The following is an 18865-nucleotide window of genomic DNA, read 5'->3' as shown; positions in this document are numbered from 1 at the left end:
CAGCACACTTAGCTCTGCAGGCAGCACTTAGGTTATCCTCCATGGAGCTGCTCTCTGAAGTTTGCGTCAGTGGAGGGGGTGGGGTGTGAATTCCGTGACGAAGAAGCATAACTCAGCTGGGGGACTTTTAATGTGAAGTCTGGAAAATAATAAAGAAAAAGTTAAGACAGAACTCGAACAAGAAGCTCTAAAGCATGGAGGCTTTAGCAAGATGGTTCAATTTTCTGCTTGCAGAGACAAGAGCAAAGTATACTGCTAAGAACACTCCACAGGACTAAGTTGAGGATTTTTTTCAGAAGCAAAAAAACCCACACACTTGAAATAAAATAATCAAACAAAATATTCAAACGGCACCCATTCTGCTAGCAGAGGTATATAATGACTCGGTTGGCTTCAGCACTGCTGTTAACCTAAATGCATAGGTATGTGTGGCCACATCTGAGCTGGAGCTTTGCTGTTATGTACAGAGCGACACAAGTGTAAGCTTTTTCTCTACCACAGCAACCTATAAACTGTCTCTCTCCCTCATTGCACCTGGATCTGTCAGGCCTCTGGGTACACTGGAAGCTTGCAGGAGGTATTCATATAAAGAGAGGCAGGAAAGCTCATTTCTTAACGGGACAGCGGAGAAACAGCAGAGCATGAGTCCACTTGTAAGTTTTACAGGAATTAGTTCATGCACTTAAAAATCAGTCAGGTCAGGTTTTGGGAAGCTTTGGTAGATGATTTTGTATTTTTAAAATCCAAATTACTAAGCAGTTGATAGTTTTCTGACAATAAGCATATATGTATGCTGCGACAGGTGATAAAATTCCAAACATACTGAATCATTAACAATACTCGTGAAATAAGGAGTAGGTGTGTACTCAGTGCAATCTGGTGCTCTATTCATAATATAAAATACAGTCCTTGGAATGGTACCCTTCATGACTAAGTTCTGTAAAGATTCATTTCTGTGTCAATTAGACTACTGCTACTTATATAAAATATATTAATAAGTCTTTGTTATTTTCTATATCTCTGAAATATCCTGATTTATCTGTTCAAGCTAATAGCACAATGTGAACATTTAGAGTTCCTTCATGCCCTTACTTAATTTTTTCTTTATATTTTCACTCTGCTTAACACAGTACCTGCAGCACTCCAGGTGTCTGTCTCAGAATAGCTATATAGTTTATCATAACTACATTTAGCAAAAAAATCAAAAGTTGAAGTTTTATTCCTTGTATCTTTACTTTTATCATATTTTATGGAAATCACTACAAAGACCTTACAAAAACATCATTTAAGAGTTAAGGTTGGTAATGTTTTTCAAGCTTTGCTTGTAACGATCTAACTGCATTGCAAAAGCATGCTATTAAAAGTAATTTTTCTTGAAAGGAGCCTTCTGGGGACATTTAAAGGTTCCAGGTCTCTACATGTGATGAGTGAAGAACAGAAGCAATACCACATGAAAGTGTCAAGTGTTTGCAGGTAACATGTCAGTATATGCTTTCACACTTTTTGTCTGTTTACTTGGTTTTAGTAGTACAACATACTCAGACAAGCAAGTCAAGAAGGCCTCAAGCCTTCAGAGACTGTAATTTTCATCAAGGAAGAAAATTTTGATTGATTTCTGAAGTAAGAAATTTTCTGGTGAAAATGTGTAGCTAATCATGGTGACTATGTTACAAACTGGTGGTTTGTAGCTGAGAATTTGCTCTATCAAATAGACTATCAAACACTATCAAATACTGTTATTGTGCTCTTTGTATCTGTTGAAGTTTCCATGGAAATAAACAGGAGGCAGTACTTTCGAAGCAAACTGTTCGCATTTTTTAATGTAGTACACTTTCATGAAATTTCAATATTGGTTAAAATAATCAATTTTAAAGTGATTCCACTGATATATTTCTTTCAGACATGTAAATAGACAAGGTCTTCAGAGATAAGTACTATTGTCTTGTGTATGTTTGAAAAGCTATGTTTGACAACTGTTCAATGCATATCCAATGGAAGTTTCTCAAATATCCTCCTTTTTTAGTGAGGGAAGAACTAAGAAAGATTTAAATCCTCATCTAGCCCTGGTTGCTGATGAAAAAGTACAAGTGCAATAGTGCAGTCAATAGAAAAGAAAGGCTAGGTTGACCTGGGATCCTGTAGTTTAAGGCCTGAACATACAGTATGGCTACGAAACACAGTCTGACACAGACATGGACTTCTAAAATCATAGGGCTGCCTGCACAGCATGTCCCAGATGGCAGGAACAGTGAGATACTCCCTAAGATGATCTATTGCACAGCATACCAGGCATCTCATCTGCATCAGACCAGGGCATGCAATAATGCTAACAATGGCATATGTTTGGCATACATTTAGGGGCAGGGAATAAGGCTTTGGCCTTATTATCTGGTCATTTTGTTGCCTAGCATAACTGCAGAATTCTGAAGCAACTAGGGAATGATTCATTCAGCGTATATCCCAAACAGAAAAATCAGGGAACACATGGAAAACAGCTGAGGATCAACAATGTATGTGCTCAGTGCCACCTCCACATTAAGTCTGGGGACAGAAATGTATCCGGCCATAACACAAAACAGATAGTCTCCGGTTACAGTGTTTGTTCTGAACCTCTTCCAACCACTCACTGAACTCCATAAAGTGGCAGAAATATTTAACAAATGCTTCCATGATGATACTTCTACCACTTATCTTAGGAAAAGGCTCACTTGATATTGGTCTCCAAGGACAGAGATAACTCAGCAACTGCAGTACAAAGGACTCAGCCAACTACTTGACTGCTGAACTCAACATTTTATTGTCAGTTTTCCCAGATGTTCACACAGCGTGTCTGAAACTTTTTCGATCCCAACTGCCAAACATTTTTCTTGAAAGGAAGAGAGAATAGAACTTAGGAGATTACCAATTCAGTACATAAAAGACATTTAAGTAGAAATATAAATACTGAAATTCCATGGTACTTTTTTTCTGGGCTAAGAAACATCAAAAACCTGTATCACAAATCTCAATGGTTGATTGCAACCTACTATGTTGATGTTGCATTCCTACTCTTAGTTTGTTCTTCTAAAATACTCTAGATTCATTGCATGAAAGGCAATGACTGTCTTGAGGGGTGTAACAGACTGGAAATACAGAGTAAATATTTGCTTCAGAATTTCCAGAGGAAAAAAAAAAAAAAAAAAAAAAATCAGGTCTTTGGAATAACTAGTCAAAACTAAGTTCTGTAAGACTTCTGTATTAGAGGTCAATTTTCCAGGTTGGAAAGAATGAGTTGGATGTTTGGCTGCTTCTCTCTTTGAACTTTCACACCACACGGTGCTCATATAGATATAAAATCTCATAAATCCACAACCTACTAAACAAGAGAGTGGAAAAATAGCTGCAGATTTTCAGAACTGATCTATTCAACTATTACCTCAGGGATACTTTGAGAAACATCTATAAATTTTTAGAAAATTTGAATCAAGACATAATTTTCATAGCAAAAGATCTCTCTAAGCAGAATTTTCCTAAATATTCATTATATCAGTGTTCTTTTATTTTTTTTCTGTTCATTTAAGATTTTGATTTGTCTTTTGGAATTCATTACCTGCTAGGATTAATTCCATTAAAAAAAAAAAAAAGAATTCTAAAAACATGGGTAGTGTATAGAGATGGGATTGCTTAGACTACCTTGTTCAGCACAAGACAAGCAGTTATTATTTTTATAACTTTTAGTATGTCCAGAAAAAAGAAAAAACACAATATTTTTTAAAGCTTCTGAGGAAAATGGAAGCCTATTTCAATTCCAGAAACTCATTTTTTATATTCCACTATCCAGGGAAATAATAAATACAAAAATTTAACTTCTATTAGATGGAGTAATTGAAGTTAGAAGACAACCATTTATTTAGGATCTTATATAGTGCTCTTTGCATGCCACAGCATTTTTCCAGCATAAAACAACAGTCAAACTTCTCTTTTTGTTCATATATTCTCAACTTTTTTTTTTTTTATAAATACAATAGCAACATTTTCTTTCAATTTTGTATCAACACCATGTAAATGGCACAGCTTAGTTTGCATGCTGAACTTGAATGCCAGCACCCAAAATAGAAGGAATGATTGCAGTCTTAGTATTTCTTTTTTCATTTCCCATTTTCTTCTCACTTCTCTGACCATCAGTAACTTACTGCTGTATTATCCTTCTATTCTCACTGAAAGTCATTGATTTAAAGGATGTTAAATGAGGTTAAAAAAACCATCTCAGCTCAAAGTGCTTTCAGACATACAAAATGCATGACAGAATTCAGTGCATGCAAACAAAACCAAGCTTCTGAAAGCTTAATTCCACTAGGATAGCCTTTGTAGGCTAAAGAATCCCACAAAAGGAAAAAACAACAAAGGTCACCTAAGATAAACTTTTGCAAAACTTGCTTCAACCTGTAAAGTTTTACCATATTTCTTCATTACTTGGTCCCAATTTTTTTGCAAATTATAATGCACGATCTGTTTGCTAAATCAGGAGGCTATTCTGTTCATTGCCAGTTTGTGGACTACTTCCAAAATCATTCATAAAACAGGTCTTCATGTGCCTAAATGTACAGAATTTATATCTTCTTTTATAATTTACCTTCACACTTCTAAAATACTTCATCAAACAAGTCCATTCAGCAGCACCATTTAGGCTTTACACGTTTTCATGAAGCAAGTATAATTATCTATCATTACATATGAATAACCTCAAATGTAACCCCAGGTTTATACTATCTAATGTTAAGAATCCTGATTTTAGGATCTCTCAATGTCCAAGAATACATAAAAGCTTTTCCAGTGAATAATTCATTCATAATTTAGTTCTGTGGCTGACAAAGGTCACTCTGGAGGATCCCCAACAACACTGTGATTTTAGACATCTGGCTTAGATATCTCTGAAAGACTAGACACTTTTAGCTCCTCGGCAGCTAAACCTGAATGAATTGCATCCACAAAACTGTTAGAGCACAGTGGGAAAACGTTTAATTTTAGGCACCTAATCTAAAGGTAGTCACTGGAGCCTCCAGTGCTAACTCTGAGAACTAAGTTCTGACTATGTAGATGTTATTAAATTCAGGCAATATCCGACACTACTATGACAATATGGTCTCTCTTTCATTCAGAGTACTCCCTACATTATCAGAACATGGTACGTTAACATCTTCCAGCAGAGATTTCTTGCCAAGACACCATGCTTTGCAATACCAGCTCTCAGACAGATCAGCTGAACATCTATCTGACTTCTAGAATGCACAGGCATTATTTAGTGGCAAGCTTAAAAAGAAATTTGCATGAGAATTAAAAAAGAAATAGTTCCCATTCTCAGCTGAACAAAATATTACAGAAGAGGTACATCATCATCCTAATTATATAATGAGAGAGAAATAAAGGGCTGGGAAAATATGACAGTGTTTCACAGGAAACTGTATGTCTTCAACTTTGTGCTTAAAAATGAACCAGATAGAGTCTGGGTTTCTGAGAGAAGACATTGTCTTCTGGGTTCCGGGTTCTGAAGAGAAGACACAAAAGCAGTTGCCCTCACCTTCTCTGTTGCACACTATGGAGCTGCTGTAGACATGCAATATGACAGCATGTACAGTCAGAGCAAAGGCACAAAGACAATCTTACCAAGATACTGTGGTCCAGCAGGAGCTGTGAATGCTGGGGGTCACAGCTCAAGAAAGAGGTCATTCAAGTGAAAAGGATCTGGACAGAGCAGCAAATTTAAATATACATGAAGAAACAATACCACTTGAGAGTAAGCTGAAGAAAACTGGGCTGTTTTATCTACAGTATAAAAAAATAAAGAGAGAGCACACAACAGAAATCTTCTGTTATAGAAAAAATTGTGAAAAGAGAGCAGAATAATCTTTTTCTTCATGATTAAGGCTGATGAATTTGAACAAGAGTGGGGAAAAAGAGCATTATGAAGTAGCATACTTAGAGAATTCCCATCTGTGGAGGTTTTACAAAATTATTTAGACAAATTAAAAAGAGACAACTAAAGGCATGTTGCCTTCTTTGAGACATTAGACATTTTAGATTTCTTTTCTTTTCTTTTTTTTTTTTAATTATCTCTGTGCTTTTAAAACTTAATATCTAACAGCAGTATCTGAACTATAAGTAGAAGGTGTGTGAGATAAGGTTGACACAAGATTTTTCCCTCTTACACTACTCACAAAATAAGACAGTTACACAAAATTGTTTTCTTATGCAGCCTCCTTTAAGCATTGGTTTGTAGTTGTCAGCATTGGACTGACTGAATGAAACTGAATCTCTTAGGGCTCATTGTTTAGGGCTATTTTCCAGTACTGGAATATATTAAATACCAGTAGAAGAATTCATCTTATCTTATCAAAGTCAATCTGCAACTCCTCTTCATTTCTGGGAGTGCTTAAAAAAATAAATAAATTCAACGTATTGCTCCATATTGTGATAAAATCCAGGCACATACCAAATACTTCTCAAAACCTTTATTCTTAGGGAAAGAACCGAGAACCAGAATGGATGTAGAGCATGTTCCAGTCAGTCTGATGGATCACTGGATAAGGACTTCAGGGCATGCCAGAAACTACTTCTGGGCTTCAGCGAGGATATATGGCCAACCTTTAGCAATATATCAGATGAATGGCAGGCTTGGCATTGGAATGGTGTTTCCGAACATCTACACCTCTTATCACCTCCAATGAGACAGTGGCAAAAATGCACACACATCCTTTGAGTCTTTTTAATACAAAACCCTTTTGTAGCACACGCTGACTTACCAATATTTAGAAATTTTTATTTTTTTCTTTTGTTTATGATTTTTCATGTCTTACCCTCTATAGGTAAGACATTATTTGTAACATAATGAGTTACTGCAGTAACATTCTGAGTTACAGGCAGAAAAGAAGGTTTTATAAATATCCTTCATTGCAGGAAACTTTGCATCATGCATTTTGAAAGGAAAAATGGTAAAAAGCTAAATCTATTTTCATTTTCTCCTATAAAGTCTAAAAGATTTCAGGGGGCTTCTTTCTTGGTGAACTTTCTGGCCTCATTTTTCCTCTCTTGCTTTCATCTATTCCAAGTTCTATAGTCTTTAAATAAGAGAACAAATATCTTATAGTCAGAAGGAAAAAAAGTTACTAACCTAGCTCATGTTTGCAAAGTCAATAGGGATTTTGTAGTATTTTCTGAGAATTCATAGGCACGTTATGGCAAGGATACATAAAACAGACTTCCAGCATGGCATTACTAAGATGGACAAATCATGTATTAATTTTCAAAATATTTCAGAGATACAGTTTAGTCAAAAGAAAAAAGGGATTGATTTGTTGTCTGTATGACGTTTCCTACATAGGACGAAAATTACTATTTTTTTTCCCCATCACAAGAAATTACCAATATGAAATATCCTTCTTAAAAAGAACATAATTTAACTAGAAATAATTTTAAGTAGTTGCATTCTGGTTTTGATTAAGGTGAACTGATGCAATAAAGATAAATTGCTGATTCCTGGGTTTGAGTTATCAAGAGTGAAATTAAGAGGACTTTCTTTATATAGAGCCAGTATTAATTATTGGCAGTTAATAGCAGAATTATAGGTCAATTTTCTTTTTATATAAAACTTTATTAAATGAACTGAACTGTATGCACCATGTCATAATGGGAAACATCAATAAACTCTTACAGAAATTTTTATTTCATTTATATGGTGAAGCTTCTTGTAAGAGTTCATGTTCTTCAGCTTAGATACAGCTGCACAGCATTCAACAATTTTGGCTGGTTTTGTTAATTTAACATCAAGAAGAAGAGACCATTTTGCTTTAACGTTTTATAGAAAGTTTATACTTTAAATATTCTCTGTCAAAACTAATTTACCAAGCTAAGTTCAGAGGAAGAAGTTTAGTTCATGCTGGCAACAGAAGTTAACACTTAGTAAGAAGTCAGTACAGGGTCACTGACAATAGAGAAGTTTCAGAAACAACAAATCCTCTTACTAGCCTAGACCACTGAGGTAATCCAATTCTCCCTTTCTCCCCCCCCAAACTCTGATAAAAGAACCTAGGGGCTCGAGTAGGTCAAGCAAACAAAGCAAAGAAGGTGAATGGAGAAACACCTGTAAAGAGTTTCCAGTAGCTGTGAGCAGAAACATTCTGCCCCTGAGAGGGAACAGCCGCATCCATCGCAGCCATGATCCCACCACATCTATTCCTTATGGGAGTCTCAGCAAAGAAATACCATCTCTATATAAGCAATTAGATCCTAGAAGGCCAGTGTATCCTACTTTTTCTTTTCAGTTGGTAGCTAAAAGCAAGAAATAATAGTTTTGCCAACTTAGTCTTACATTACATGCTATTCACACCTCCTTATCACCTAGATTCTGACTACCCTACCTTCTGACTGCCCTGCCTTATCTTTCTTGTTCCAGATTTGTTTATGTATACATTTCTCTTTCAGTTGACATTATAACTGAGTTAACAGAGTGTTTTCATACCATAACTCTGTTTCTTGTAAATTTTCTCTTTCCCTGTTGTGCTTGAGAAAAATGACACAAATTGAAGCAGTCAACAGCAAGAGAAAATGACCATTGGAATATCACTAACATGAGATAAATGAAAAAAAACAACCATGAGTGATGACCTCGCGTATCTCCTGGGTTGCTGCTGTAGCAGTAGAGAGAGGCAAAAATGAAAAAGTTCACAAACTTTTTATGGATCAAAATAAAACTCTGGTGTGCACCAACAGGACATCACAAGTGACACTAGTTTTATTATCTCCTTTTGTCCATATGTGAAATCACTTACCTCTACAGATGACTTAATCAACCACTGATGTTTCTTCTTTTTTGCTGTGATTTTCCTACATACTGCTTGACAATTTGGAAGTCAAGGATCAAAGGAACTTAATTTGGTCCAGCATCATAGATTTTTGTGATTAAAGACTTTTCTGTTCTGCAAATACAAATGACATAAAATGACATTATTATTAATTCATCTCATCATTAAGAGATGAATTAATAGCTTGTTTTTATCTATTTCACGATTTTCAGACACAATAGTGTGAAGCTTGTTTGCTTAACTAGTCTTAAGTTGTATGTGAGACAGTTGCCTCAGGTTGCACTACAGGAGGTTTATATTGAATATCAGCAAGAAATTCTTCACAGAAAGAGTGGCTAGGCATTGGAACAGGCTGCCTGGTAAGGTGGTGCAGTTGCCATCCCTGGAGGCACTTACATATTTAAGAGACATGTGGATGTGGCACTTAGAAAAATGCAGGACTTGATGCATTATGTGGATGTTTGGACTTGATAATCTTAAAGATCTTTTCCAAACCAAATGATTCTATGATTCACCTCTGAGTGATCCATTTGTCCTGACTGTTTCCCTGAAAAAGATAGGCAGTTACATCATAACAGTTCAAATCAGGTTGGTTTTGGGAAAGTCCTTGAACTCACTATAACTGCAGGCAGTTCTGATGTCAAATAAAATGCATTCAGTAACTGCGATCTGCAAAAAGCCAGCAGAGACTGTTTAAATGAATGTTCATGTTGAGAATAAAAATCAGTTCATGCTATTTTGTATAGGACATGAAACTCTCTTCTTTCAGAAGAAGAGACCAGGAATTTGAACCTTAAATTTATCCTACGGAAACTCTATGGTTATTGGTGACTGACACATTCAATTGTGACTATAGTGATAGTGATTTCAGATCATCTATGCAGCTTCTTGTCAATGTTTTCAATGCAATCTGAATTTGCTCCAAATAATATAGCTAAAAACCCAAATAAGATGTTGATTTCCTGTAGGAACAAGAATATTCCAACATATCTACAAGAAGAAACTTTTCTTCATAATGAGAAATCACATTGCTGAGTTTAAAACTATTTCAACTCCAATTACTCTGTTGGCCAACCTCTTCCTCCCCACCCAGCCAAGGACTCATGCCAAGATCTAGATAGATCCTTGGCAGACATTTCCATGACATGGTTGGCTTGAAAAGGCACGGGAGGAATTCCAGCACTGAAAATTCAGCTGCAGGTGGAAAAGCACAATCTGGCATATGCAATGGCAGTCATCACTACACATTGGCATTTATAATATATTTTTCTGGCTCAAAAAAATGTTTGATCATAAGCACTTTGTGTAGCATTCAATTACTGCATACAAGCAACTCTATCACTGCATATACAGCAGTATGATTGAATCATTGGCTTACCTTTGAAATAAATCCTTAAAAGTCACAAGCCCTTAATCAGTTGGCATTTTGTTCAGTTGATGTCATCATTCCTGAATAGGAAGGAAAAGGTGCTTCAAATCCATCTCTATACAAATGGCTGAGAATGGTATCACAACTTCAATAAGATGCATAACTAATAGCAACATCCTCTATTCATTGTAATGGATGAGTGCAGATCTGGACTGCAGTTGCCTGATATACTTGAAGGTCTTTATATGCATGCAAATCCCTCTCTAAGGATCTCCCCTGCCAACAGGCAATAAGACATTTTAATGATTAGTGACTTCTACAAAACAAAGTTGTTGTAGTAATTGGAGAAACATCTGAGTTCTTTATTTGGATTTGGTTCAGAGACACCATCAATGGCCCTTTGTAAAATTGTATAAGTGTGAGGGACTGGAACCTCCAGAGTTGATCTAGCCTCAGAAAATCTACCAGGTATAGTCAAGGAATGGCTTCCTATTTCTAGAGCTCATTCACACCTTGCATAACCTGGAAACCCGGTGTTGAGTGCATGCAGGCAACAGCAAATGAGCCTGTCTTAGCATTAATGTGACAGAAATCACAGGAATAGAGAGTCTTCCTGTTATAATTTGATGGCTGTAAGGGGTGGGAAATTCCAGATGAGATCTCTGTAAATCAGAGTACAGAATCTCTTGGGGGGCATAATGCTGCCTCCCCAGGAAGCCCATCCAGAGTGCAGGCCAATGGTGCTCTCTTATGCTCAGTGATATCTTCCCCAGCCTTTGACTCCTTAATCAAGTCTGCAAGATAGCTGGGCTTCTCGCAGGAACAACAGTAATTCTATTTCATGTGTATTCTTCTGGAGTGGAAAAGAATAAAAATAATTAATTGCTCTGGGGAAAAAAAAAAGAAAAAGAAAAAAAAGAAAGAAAAGAAAAAGAAGAAGAAAAGAAAGAAAGAAAAAGAAAAAAGAAAATAAGTATTTCCAGAAGAGCAAAATGCTACTTTGTGTCAAATGTTAATGACCCTGGGTTTGTGGCACCTCACCAAAAAAAGACCAGAAACTCAGCGGGTGTAGAAATTGGTGACACAAGGCCACACAGGCTAGAAACCAAAGCCACTTGGTAGATGAAGGTCTAAAGCCAAAATTCAAGTCTGCTTCATGAAAGTTTGGCAAAATGGGAGATTACATTGAGGAAATAACTTGCCAGATTGCCTCCCATTCTCTCTAGCAATAAGATATTTAGGACAGAAGACACCACTGCAGAACTTCCCTTGATTGGTCCTGAAATACTACCATAATATTACTACTACTGTTGTTGTTATTAATATTAGAGTTTTCAGAGGAATAGGAGGGATTATTTTCACACCATTTTGGAAACAGGAAGAAGATAAAAACAGATCTTATCTGAAATGCTGACAATTAAATATAATGCTTACCATGCTTAACTTAAAAAACTGAAGAACTTAAATAAGCCTATGATAACTAATGCTAATTTATTACTAAAGGAAAATTGAGTTAGAAATGAACAATTTCCAAGCCTTATCAGAATCTCAGTTCTTAAAAAGTCTTCCAAAATCAAAACAACTTCTTTTTCACTATGAAACAAAGAATTTGCTGCCACAACAGGACAAGTTATTTTTACCTTTAAATGAAAACACCAACACCTAGAAATGACTCAGCAAGGAAGTATATTCTCCAATATCAAGAGCAATCCAAGCGAAGACCCTTAGCATCATTTAGAACCATAATTAAAAGAAATTGGGTTTGACATATAACAAGGATATTTTCATTTTTCAAGTTTCATATTTTCATTTTTCAAGTTTCACATGAATGTGCGTAAGAACTTCTTTACAGTGAGGGTGACGGAGCACTGGAACAGGCTGCCCAGGGAGGTTGTGGAGTCTCCTTCTCTGGAGATATTCAAGTCTCGCCTGGACGCCTACCTGTGCGACCTGGTGTAGGGAACCTGCTTTGGCAGGGGGGTTGGTCTCGATGATCTCTAGAGGTCCCTTCCAACCCCTACAGTTCTGTGATTCTGTGATTCTGTGATTCATTCACATTCATCTTCATCTGGCAAAAAAAAATGGCAATGGTAGATTAAAGTACATCTCACGAGAACTAATTCCTGCTGCTAGTTTTAGAGCAGCTAAAACTTTATTTCATCTGTTTGCCATGTATTACCTTAACACTTTAATAACAATTTCTCAAGCTTTTCTGCATTAGTGATATTATTCTCTCCACCCATGAAACATGGACCCTATCTTCCTACAACAATGAAACAGGGGCCAAGAAGTAGGTAGCGGTCCTGGGACAAAAAATAAAAATAAAAAAATAGTACATTCTTTGCTCTAGGCTGGGCTATTTATTTATTTATTTATTTATTCATTCATTTATTCACTGTAACTTATACTGCTCAGACACCCTATCCACACATAAGAAATGAAACTAAGAAAGCCATTTTAACAGGGCAAAACCAGAAATCCAAATACAAATTCCTCCACATTATTCAGACTCCAGTCACTGAATCATAAACCACATTCATGGTTTTGGCCCTGGATCCTATGCAAACATTGTAGAGGCACCTCTTCCAGTGAGTTTCAGCTACAGCCAAAATCTTTGTGGAACAGTTTGTCACTTTCCCAAGACGGAGATCAGAGTTCAAACTTTCACAAAGCAGCAGCTGATCCATATTGCTACAGGTGAGGACTGTCCCAAGAAAATGAGGGACAGCATTACCATTTTGATATGAATTCTCATCAAGAAGTTTGTCAAATCCTTTGACTCTCATTAATCAGAAGCTGAGTCCTGAAGCTGACTTTTGCACCAAACTTGAATTCTGACCTGTGTCTGATGTAGATCTCAACACTGCCTTTTGAACTTATCTTTATGCAAACCACTCATTTTCTGTGAGAGCACAGACTGCGTTTTTCTTTCTCTTGTACATAAGGAAACAAATAAGAAGAAATGTGCCCTGGCTATAAATAGAATTCCTTAATTGCCTAACCTGCTTCAATTAATTCATTATACAATTACAGCTGCCAGTTCTTCACTATGAAGAATCCTTTTAAACTGCTTCTCCAGAACTACAATTTAAACAACACAAAATTAAGAATTTCTAAGTGCAGAAAAACACAAACAATTATAATCAACACTGACAAATTCTAATTTGACAGTAGGCATAATTAGCAATGTAGGAAATTACCCCTATGATAATGTTCAATAGGAAGCAATGACATCTTCAGTAACTTGTGCTCTGTATTATATGCAGTCACAAAATTCCTATGTTTAAGAACCTAGCACAAATGCTGAAGGTCCAGCACTCATGATTTTTGGGGGGTATCCCAGGTGTTTGTGGTATTAGGTTCCTGCAAGTGAAAGACTCTTTGCCTAACATGTTCCCCCCTTAGAGAGTATGAGAAGATTCAGAACATGTGGTTAAGTCTTAGGCACACAGTGAAGAGAGCCAATGGCACAAAATAGATCTTTGTTTCTGGTCACTTCTCTCAATGTCTGGTATGGAAGAGAGATTATGGAAGAGACCGCTGTGCCTGGGAAGATCATGGAGCAGATCCTCCTAGAAGTTATGTTAAGGCACATATGAGACAAGAGGTGATTCAAGACAGCCAGCATGGCTTCACCAATGGTAAAACTTGCCTGACTCATCTGGTGGCCCCCTATGATGCAGTGATGGCATCGGTGGACAGAGGAAGGGCAATGAATGTCATCTACCTGGACTTCTGCAAAGTCTTTGATGTGGTCCCTCACCACTTCCTTCTCTCTAATTTGGAGAGGTAGAGATTTGAAAGATGGACTGTTTGATGGATTAAAGAACTGGTTGGTAGGTTGCAGCCGAAGTGTTGTGATCAATGGTTCTGGGTCAGAGTGGAGGCCGGTCATGAGTGGTGTCTGGTGTCCTCACATCGGTTGGTCTTGGGACCAGTGCTCTTCAACATCTTTATCAGAGACATAGTCAATGGAATCAAGTGCACCCTCAGCAAGTTTGCACATGACACCAAGCTGAGTGGTGCAGTCAATACACTGGAGAGAAGGGAAGCCATCCAAAGGGACCTAGACTGGCTGGAAAAGTGAACGTAATGAGGTTCAATAAGGCCAAGTGCAAGGTGTTATGTTTGGGCCAGGGCAATCCCAGGTATTGAGATTAGGGTTAGGGATTCCCCCAAATTGGGGAAGATTTCCTTGAGAGCAGCCCTGCGGAGAAGGACTTGGGGGTCCTGGTGGACAAGAAGCTGACATGAGTCAGCAGTATATAACTATATCCTGGCCAGCAGGGAGAGGGAGGTGATTGTCCCCCTCTACTCAGGCCCCATCTGGAGTACAGCATCCAGGCCTGGGGCCTCTAGTACAAGAAGGACATGGAGCTCGTGGAGCGGGTCCAGAGGAGGGGCAGTAGATTATCAGAGGGCTGGACCACCTCTCCTATGAAGAAAGGTTGAGGGAACTGGGCTTGGTTAGCTTGGAGAAAAGAAGGCTCCAAGGAGATCTCATTGTGGCCTTCCAATACTTGAAGGGAGCATATGAACAGGAAGGAACAGCTGTTTACGAGGGTAGGTGGTGATAGGACAAGGGAAAATGGTTTTAAACTAAGATGGGAGGTTTAGGTTAGATATTAGGAGGAAGTTTTTCACAGAGAGGGTGGTGACACAGTGGAACAGGTTGCCCAAGGAGGTTGTGGATGCCCCATCCCTGGAGGCATTCAATGCCAGGCTGGATGTGGCTCTGGGCAGCCTGGTCTGGTGGTTGGTGACCCTGCACATAGCAGGGGGTTGAAACTCGATGATCACTGTGGTCATTTTCAACCCAGGCTATCCTGTGATTCTATAATTAATTCAGATATGATCTTGAAGTTTTGACAGGCTTTCTGTTTAGCATCAGGAGGTGATTTTTCTTTTTAATCTTGAAAGTTTTTCTCAGTTTTGTCTTTATTTCTGACAGAATGGCTCAATCTTTTGTCACTCTCCCTTAGGATACAGTCAATCAAACTTACCTTACTACAGGAGCTTAATGAATGACAGCATCTCAGCCTAGCTTGGTAAATAATGCAATTGATTTTCGGGGACAGATAGTCTCTCCTGTCTTGTTATAATCTTAGCTGTCCTTGTTAGCTTGTCCTTGCCCTCAACAGTGAGTCAGAGGGCTTATTTAGACTGGGAAATGAAACACAAAGGAACTGTAAAGTTAACTTACTCTCCAAGTAATTGATATTTTTATAGTTTGTGGGATATGTGAAAGAAAAACTGAACAAGATGAAAAATTACATCTGTCCATGGCCATGGCCATGGCCATGCAATGAAGATTGAGGAAGAGCAGCACTCACATCTGATGTGCAACATTTACAATCACCATTGCTTCAAAGAGTTGACAACGTGACAGAGAAAATCAGACCCACTTCAGAAGTCTGGTGACAGTGCAAAAAGAGAAAAAATTTTCAGTTTCATAAAATACATTGTAATTATTATCATGCTCCACTTTAAAATCACTGATAACAATACTGCTTTACACTTGACTTAATAATATTGCTTTACACTTATACTCTGGCTTAAAAAACATTAACAAACATCTTTAGAATGAAACCTTGGCCCTATTAAGGTTAACTAAAGTTCAGCCACTCAGCTTAAAAAAGCCAGAGTTCACATTTATAATATTCTCATTTTCTATTATTGAGCATTCTCTTTCAAACTTTTCCATTTAGAAAGCCATCTTTGGATAACAAAGCAAACATGCCACAGATACAGAAATCTGACAAGGAATGAGCCTCTATTTCTGAAAACATTCCAGACCACTGGATTTTTCATTAATTAATATTTCTCAGAAAGTTACTGATTAGCCTTCCAGCTGTTTCTAACACTTCAGTCTGAAACAGCCCAATAAAAACAAAATCAACCTTTTACATTTTTAAATCTAATAACTTATAACTCCTAGCTTTTTGTATAGGCGAAGCTGACTAGAAATCAACCAGACAGAAAATAAGTAAGGAAAGCAAAGACAAAGCACAGAGGAACAACTTCAGAAACTACCAGATGAGAAAAAGTAAGATAAAAATTGAAATTGCTGCTGAACTTTGCCCATCGCTTCATAACAGAGGCCTGTTTTTCACTTGCATTCCTAACCTTTCTAGGGTTTGAAATACTGTCAGACAGTTCCACATATATAAGTGCTCATGGTATCCTCAGTATTGCTACTGCAGATAAATTATAACATACGATCCAAAAGGTATATTGGATTCAGGATAATTCATTGGTGAGTAGATATGCATTTCTGTGAGAACTAATGTAGTAAAACAGAACACAGACAGAACTTGTAAAAGAACATGATATTACATCACTCTCATAAAATGAAATCTCTACATTAATTTTACTCACAATATTATTTTACATAAGGGATGAGGAAAAAATGCATTAGAAGACAGCTTATTTTATGTAAAACCCATTTCCCTGGCTTTTTCTTCACTAATAAATACATAGCAACATGCATATTTAAAATAACAAATTAACAGGACACTTCACTGCACACACTTATATCCCTAGGGAGAAGATGAGAGAACAAACAATATGTGACAGATGTTAATCACATAGCTTAATGCACTATTGGAAGTGGGTCAGAGATAGCAATGAAGAGCACCCCATTGAAACCATCGGAACAGAATTAGAATAAATTATAAAGACCTATAATCAAATTGAAATATGAATAATGAATTTGTTTTGAAACAAAACAATATCTGTTATATGTTTTGAACATGGGTGTTCTGTGGAAGGTAGCCTCTCTTAACTGAAATCAGATTCAATATTCAGCTTTGGAGATAGCAATTAAGCGGGCAGTTAATATATGGAGATATGGTTAAAATCAATCAGGCAGAGAAAGTGAATAAGAGCTTAATTGACGTTCTTAACTGCATTTTTTTCTTAAAAATGCTTTCTGATCATTTTCATAAAAACATTGAACAAAATCAGGCAGTATCTTTTCATATCATAAGGAAGATGTTAACAAAGATACATCTATTTTTTAATTATTATTTTAGTTCAATTATCACTTCTGTTTAGTATATGTACCAACTGCTACTTTATTAAAAGCATATGAAGAACTCACCCTAATTTATTTATTTATTTGTTTGTTTGTTTGTCAATAAGAAAGAGGGGTGACCTTGTTGGTAAATCACTGAACTAAGAGAAGACACAAAGACAAGAAATCATTCTTAGTCGCTACAAAAGTAGCACGGAAATCCCTCGCTTGTATTAACAATGAATGGTAGAGAAGATGGAAAGGATGGTGCTTTTACATCATGTGATTTTGATCTAGATAATATTCTGGACAGCACATTTTATAGTTATCCACTTCACCTCTAGAACTATATCTGCTACATCTATAACTGTGACTGTTGTTCCTTTAATTCACTAAAATTTTCATTTTTTAGCAATCTTGGCTAAAGCAAAGTTCAAGTTCCCTGTAAAAGAGTGGATAAAAATTTCTTCCCCTTCATCCATTTTCACTGTCTTTTTTAAAAATAAATGAACTTGATAATAACTACTTCAAAGTATTAAGCTAATGCCTAGGATAACATGAACATTACTTTGACTGAAGCCCCCATTTACTCAAATAGAAATTAGAAACAACAACAAGGACTTCTGGAAGAGTTCTCCCTTCTGTAATCTGTCCTAAAAGGAAGGGATTTTTCAATTTAGAATGATAATTTATCCTCCATTTCTGTAGAAACAGGGGAAAAAAGCATAATACTGACAAATCATTGGCCTTTTAATTTTAGTTTGGCTGCAAATTCTCATGGAGTATACAACAGTAACACCAGAAGACAGAAATAAGTGAACAAAGTTGTGCATGAAGCACAACTTGACCAACAAACATGACAGCAGATCCAAGCATCTTTAAAAAACAGCTATACACACACACACACACACACACACACACACAAATCCTTCTAACTGCAAGATTTGCAAAAAAAAGAAAGCAATCATATTAGTTTAACACTTGAGGATCCCTAAGCTGAATATGATGCCTTAGAGGCTGTGCCACTAGATCTAAGCAGAGTGGTGTAATCACATACCTCTGACTTGCTGGGTTAGATCTCACAAATGCAGCTCAGTTAGTTTTCATTGCAGCAGTGATTCCTTGCTGACGCAAAATCACAGAATAGTGGATTCTGGGGTCTCCAGGCATCATCTGTTTCAGCTTAAAACAGGGCCAACTAGAGTATTTTGTAGTAGAGTAGTAGTTTGTTTGTTTGGAGTCAGGTTTTGAATATCTCCAAAGATGAAGATTCGGCAGCCTCCCTGGGCAGCCTGTTCCAGTGCTTGACCAGACCCACTATAAAAGAGTTTCATATTTGTGTCCAAGTGAACACCCAGCAAGGGTGTTTTCCAGCCAGTTTCTAGCCTGTGCTGTTGCATGTGTTCTTACTATTCAACACGCAGCATTTTTGTTTGTTGAGTTTCAGGTGTTCTGTGCGGGCCCATAATTCCAACTCATCTAGACCCTTCTGAACAGCAGCATTCTTCCCTTCCAATTTGTATTATGCCTCTCTTTCATGTGGTGTTACCCAAGAAGTTGCTGAGACAACGACACACCATGCAGGTAGTTGATGGAGAAGTTGAACAAAAACACCCTAGTATCAGATGCTAGCAAAAGCCATTC

The 18865-nt window shown here is 37.1% G+C and overlaps 1 protein-coding gene across 1 annotated transcript in view; it reads right to left on the bottom strand.

The window, feature by feature from the left end:
• Positions 1 to 18865, bottom strand: part of LOC146545363 (E3 ubiquitin-protein ligase Topors-like) — a 62328-nt gene that overhangs the window by 35566 nt on the left and 7897 nt on the right. Inside the window, exons 2-4 of the mRNA XM_085231185.1 lie at positions 10216 to 10286; positions 8805 to 8951; positions 9 to 139 (exon numbers count right to left, since the gene is read on the bottom strand). The gene's annotated coding sequence lies outside the window, so the exon portion shown is untranslated. The remainder of the gene's footprint in view (positions 1 to 8; positions 140 to 8804; positions 8952 to 10215; positions 10287 to 18865) is intronic.

This window comes from Meleagris gallopavo, chromosome 1 (genome assembly GCF_905368555.1).
Source record: "Meleagris gallopavo chromosome 1, MGAL_WU_HG_1.1, whole genome shotgun sequence".
Lineage (NCBI taxonomy): Eukaryota > Metazoa > Chordata > Aves > Galliformes > Phasianidae > Meleagris > Meleagris gallopavo.
Note: the sequence above shows the minus strand (reverse complement) of the source record. Positions and strands in the feature narration are given on the sequence as shown.